This window comes from Nicotiana sylvestris, chromosome 1, assembly GCF_000393655.2.
Source record: "Nicotiana sylvestris chromosome 1, ASM39365v2, whole genome shotgun sequence".
Classification (NCBI taxonomy): domain Eukaryota; kingdom Viridiplantae; phylum Streptophyta; class Magnoliopsida; order Solanales; family Solanaceae; genus Nicotiana; species Nicotiana sylvestris.
The window spans coordinates 97,902,259-97,908,501 of NC_091057.1; positions in this window are offsets into that span (position 1 = coordinate 97,902,259).

Genomic DNA, 6,243 nt, shown 5'->3' on the forward strand with positions numbered 1-6,243 from the left:
TGCCAAAACTACTTCACTCGGGTACTAAAAGGCTCTCGCCAAACACAATGATTACGGTCACAAGGTTGTACCAGCCAAACTAACGCGACTTGGGGATGCCCGACCGTCACTATAAAATCACAGGCCTTCAATTACTTCGAAAAGAACCAGTTAAACAGGCTAAACTCGACATAGGCAAAACAGCTTCGACCATGTCAGCTCCAAACTATAGGCTTCGAAACACTCAGCCACCGAGCAAAACCTCCCGAGGTGCTCGTTCATCGCTGCATAACGACTCACAATCGAGGTTTTTATCAAACCGTCGAAGAGTCAGGCAAATACAATTTCAAAAAAGTCCTTAACGAGGGAAAAATAAAGACTATATTAGAGGTCATACCGACCTAATGCATAAGAGCCATTGTCGCCAGCCCATATAAAGGGTCGTACCGACCCAATGCGTAAGAGCCACTGCCGCCAGCCTATATAAAGGGTCGTCCTGACCCAATACGTAAGAGCACTGCCGCTAGCCCATATAAAGGGTCGTACCAACCTAATGCGTAAGAGCCACTACCGCCATCTCATATGAGAGGTCGAACCGACCTAACGCATAGGAGCCTAAGGGCCAGCTTTAAATTCAAAAACTCAAGGGTCAATGAGCTCGAGTCGAAACCCAACTCGGAGACTGAACACGAAACAGTTAACTGAATATGCCTAAGAGCAAAATCATAAGAGCTTAAAATGCCGGATTATACTTAAAGGTCATACCGACCCAGTGCATAAGAGCTTAAGGGCCAGCTTAAAATTCAAAAACTTGAATATCAATAAACTAAATTTGAAACCCGACTCGAAGACCAAACCCAAACACAGTCAAAAACGCCTAAAGGCAAACATGTAAGAGCCTATGGGCCATCCCGACGAGTCCGAGGCCATATTGAAAGCCTAAGGGTTTTTACCCCAAGGCCCAACTTATTCGGCCAAGCATCGACAAAGCGTCGAAATTCAAAGCAAAGAAAGACGTACACATGCAAAGAAGAATGGAACCAAAGGGTTTACTTTTATAATTACATAAGGCTTCACTTACAAAGTCTTCTAGGAACACCATATACAAGATTGAAAAAGAAAAAAGCTTAAGCCTACGTTCCCTTCGGGGACTGTGGCCCACCGGCCTCCTCCCCGTTGTCTTCGACATCAGGCAGAAGGAACTTGACATCATATTCATCCGCCTTTGCCTGTTGTATCTCTTCCGAGAGATCAACGCCCCTAGCATGGATCTCCTCAAAGGTTTCCCTTCGAGATTTGCACTGAGCATACTACTTGCTTCTACTCTCACGGTCAAGATCCCCTCACAGCTCAGCTCGAGCATCGACAACATCCTTCAAATAGACGACCATTTTCTTATCAACCTTAGTTCAGACCGCTTCGGCTTCAATCCGGGCATCCACAACTTCGACCTTCATCTTCAGATGCTCAGACTCGAGCCTTATAATCATGTCCATTCGGACCGAGCTATTCTCGCGAGCGTTGCAAATTTGTACTTCGAGGGCAAAAGCCTTGGCCAAAGCATCCTTCTTAGCCGCAATCTGGGCGTCCACCCGAGCCTTCAACTCATCACCATCACACTTGGCTTGACCAACTTCGCTTCAAAGGCATTCCAGGTCCTCTGTCTTTTTCTACAACTGAAATAAATGAAACATTAGCCTCAAAAGATAGAAGGAGAAACATGCACTCCCTTGGAGAAAAAATTACCTGCTCCTCGAGGTAGATTTCGTAGTTCAGACTTTGAATCGCCTCATACCGCAAGTGTGCCAACTCGTCTTCCCTTTCATCGCAAAGAAGCTTGAGGGATTTCTCCCCATCCACGGCTTTTTGCAGCCTGGCCTCACGACGAAGCACCTCGGACTTGAGCTTGTTAAAAGACTATGAAGGAAAAACTCGATGAGAGAGTAAAAATTGCAAAAGCCATAAAACCAATACGATCAGCCAAAACTCACAACGGAGTAGAGCTGCTGAGCTTCCTCAAAAGTCGAGCGCATATCTATTAGTCTGGCTCCATCAACCCCAGCATAACTGATCCCGGTTGGGATACAGTCGCTTGATATATGCGGCCCCTGTCTTCGAACATCCCTCGAAGTACCTTCAACGGAAGAAGAAGTCAGCGGCAGAGAACCCTCGTTCCTCGAGGTACCTTCGACGAGAAAAGAAGATGATAGCGGAGGAGGGACCGTTTTTCTAAAGCCAGAGATCTCGGGCGCGACAGTCTCAGCTGATACATCCTCTTTGAGCCTCCGGGCTGGACTCGTCTTGCTATAAGCATCGTCGCCCTACGAAGGCCCTTTTTTCTTCTTATTATTATTCCTCGGCCCCAAAGCTGACAATCTTTATCCCTCTCCGAGAGGGCACGATCTCGCCTCAAAGAACTCCCCAATGCCTACGATGACAGAGTTAGTACGCATAAAAAGAAAGTGCCTTTCAAAAAAAAGAGCAAAACACATAGCACGTACCGTGGTGTTTTGCCTCCCATATACCCTTAGACAAGTCTCGCCACTTACGTTCATCGTAAGTCGAATGGGTCGCCAACTTCCAAGCCCAATCCATCAAGTCGGGGACCTCGTATGGCATCCATGGAATTGCTGCAAAAAGAGAAAGAAAGGCGCATTTACGGAGCCCGCCTCCGCCACAAGCAAAACAACGAAGACACAAATATACCACTTATGTGTAAAATTCCATTCCTCGGTAAATGGCAAAAACTTCGCGGGGATAATGTCAATAGTCCGTACTCGGACGAATCGGCTCATCCATCCCCGATTCCCATCTTCTTCATCATCGACAATGAAGGGCCTAGTGGATCAACATTGCAGGGTTAGCAGGACTCGGTGGTGAAAAGGCCGGTACAGCCTGATGAGATGACTAAGGGTGAACTCAGGCCCTGCTTCCTCTGCAAAGAATCTCATCATCAATACTATCCTCCAAAATGACAGATGAACCTGTGCCAAGGTAGCCCGATACATTCGACAGAAGTCGAGCACAACCCTATCAAGGGTAAAGGGGTACGTGTATATGTTCAAAAAACCCTCGGCATGATCCATAATGATCTCTTCCGAGGAAGGTACCTACAGTACTACCTTTTTCCCCCATCCACAATCTTTACTCACCGACTCAAGGTGCCCCTCTCCTATTAAAGAAATAAACTTCGAGACATACCCCCAATAACCCTGAACATTGGGAGGTTTTTCGGATGAAAAGTGCCCCCTCGAAACAAAATTCCCCGAGGTTGGCTCGCCTGAAACAGGCAACGCACCACCAACCAGGCGGGAACCAGAGGCGGAGCTTCCTTCTCCTTGCCAAACGGATCCTGGCGTAGCAGCCATAACTATGATAAAATCAGAGAATTGGAGCGAGGGCTTCAAAGTTAAAATGGTTAAGGACCTAGTACAGGAAAGAAGAACTCTATGAAGGATGATAACTACTCAAAATAGCGGAATCCTCAAAGTAGGGAAGACAAACCTATATGTAGAGCAAGCGGTGATTGTCCGCCTGCCTTAAAGACCAATTAAAAATACTAACTAAACCATTATCACTTTGGGAGGATGTACCGACAGGATCACCTCAATCATTTCATACGATAAACACTGACGAACAGTGTTCGAGGGATAAAAAACCCCATATATCAACCAAGCCTTGAGATGGTGCCGGATCTCGAGGATCTCTGTCAAAATAAAAGTAGGCTCCAAGGAGCCATCAAAACCATTCTAAGCCTCGAGATGGTGCCTGATCTCGAGGATCTATGTCAAAACAAAAGTAGGCTCTAAGGAGCCATCAAAACCATTCTAAGCCTTGATATGGTGCCCGATCTCGAGGATATCTGTCAAAATAAAAGTAGGCTCTAAGGAGCCATCAAAATCATTCTAAGCCTCGAAATGGTGCCCGATATCGAGGATCTCTATCAAAACAAAAGTAGGCTCTAAAGAGCCATCAAATCATTCTATGCCTCGAGATGGTGCCCAATCTCGAGGATCTCTGTCAAAACAAAAGATAATCTCAAAGGAGCTATCCATATAAATCTGACCCCGAGGTGGTACCCCATCTTGGGGGCCTCTGCTATTACGATTGCGAATCGCTCACCCGATTCTTTGGCCCTCGGGATACCTGAGCCCGAGCCAGTTCTCACTCGAGAATTGCTATTAAAGCCTTAGAGCTGTTTTCACCTTCAGATCAAGATAAACGTCCTCTCAGTTACTTTAGTCCAGGGGCCATCCGAGTCCAGGCATATCCTCGTCCCGGGTCTGTCAACAACACCTTAAGGCTATCTTCACTCCAAGTTCAAATCAGGTTTTCTAGGCCGCCCGAGCTCGAGCTAACTCTCACTTGGGGACTATTTGTGAAAGTCTCAGGGATAACTTTATTCTCAGATGGTTGACCAAAATCTCCCTCGAGGACTATCAACGGGGCCTAAAAGGCTAAAATGCGTTTTAAAATTCGAATCCTCACACTCGCTTAATTCAAGTACAGAGGTCTTGGCGGCCTAAGTTTGTATCAATTCAATCCGGGCTCAGTCCGAGGAATGACAAAGGGTTCCAAGAAATATCGTAGTAACCAATTGTGAACCGAGGGAATACCTACACCCAGATCCGATATTCAGACCAATGGGTAAAGCCACATGCTCAGATTCTTCACAAATGCAAGTGAAGGGAAATCCAACACAAATCAGAGACAAATTGAAGAAATATTTTTGTATTAATAAACGATGATTATAAAAGCCCACAAAGGGTCCTTACACATGGTTACAAAAGCCCACAAAGGGTCCTTACAAAGAAACAAAAAATAACGGCTAAAGTCTAATCTACTCTCGAGGATGCATCTTCGGGAGCCGTTCCTGCGAGATCCATTCCCTCGGGGGCCCATCTCGACCTTCCAAATGATGTCTTCAAGAACCCCTTCTGAGGCGAAAAAGGATAAAGAAGCAGAAAACGATGAAGAAGCAAAACAAGATGAAGAAGTGGCTGGGTGAAAAATTTGGCGAGTATAGGTCTCGCCGGCACTACTATTGTAAAGCCACTTCTTGAGACGTTGCACCGGTGCGGGATGAAATAGTTAGTAGATGGCACCACCTCACTCCACAGAAAGCAAAAGGAGTAAAGTGCCACACCAGGTAGGTAAGAGAGATGAGCATATGTTCATAGTACGCATGTCCTTTAATGCGAAGATAATTTGAGATTTCTCTCTCATTATTTCGGGCCAACAACAACAACAAACCAGTGCAATCCCACTCAGTAGGGGAAAGCTCTGGGAAAGGGCCATGGAATAACTGATGAGAACACTACCGTGTAACCTTATGGCCACGAGCTTCAAACATGGGAGATAGCGTTGGATGAGGACGAAGAGAAGAAAGGAGTAAAAGGCTGTTGAAGAATGATTGAATGAAGTTTTGGTTCAAGAAAGCTTCCATTTATAGAAAAGGTGGCAGCTTAACGGACGGCGCAATCAATGTCTTTGAAAAACGTATTGACATGTGCAATCAATGCATGTTGGGAGACGGATCGGCGGCGATATTATCGCTTTGAGAAAGTAAACCGGCGCTATATTAAATGTTCCTAGGAAAGACGTATCGATAGGACGTCTCAGTCATTGCAAAAACTGACGTCATAAGCATGACATCATCACAAGAGGCTCGAGGAGATCAATGTTATAATCATTTCTTATCATTTTAATCTAAGAAACGCAAGGACTATCTCTATACAGTAAAAATCAGTGGTCCAATTTTATGATCATTAAGACGCCTCGTAAAGACTGCCCCTAGAAGGCTCGAAGCTCAGCTCGAGGTTTCGACCCCAAGGGTTCTCAATGATCGATCTCGAGGCAATGTAAACTAGCAGTTATGGTGGATCGATGTGAGGTTCCCAAGGCACGTAACTAGAGCTGACAAAGTCTATTACGGTAGTTCAAACCCGTATCATGGCATTAAATGGCTGTACTAGCCCAATATTTTTGTAATAAATGCATTTGTACTATGTTGGGATTCCCCCTCATAAATAAAGGGATCCTTGTCATTTTGTAAGTCATAATATACAACACACTACATTCAATACAAGAACATTCTCTACTCTCTAACTCGAACATACTCTCTATTTGATCCTACTGCTTACATTTATTGTCTTGCTTATATTTATTACATTTTATTAATTGTTCTTCATTTATTGCTCATTATTGGTCATAAAGAGCCGCTATCAAATTTATCATAACTTTTAACCCTCCATCGACTACCCT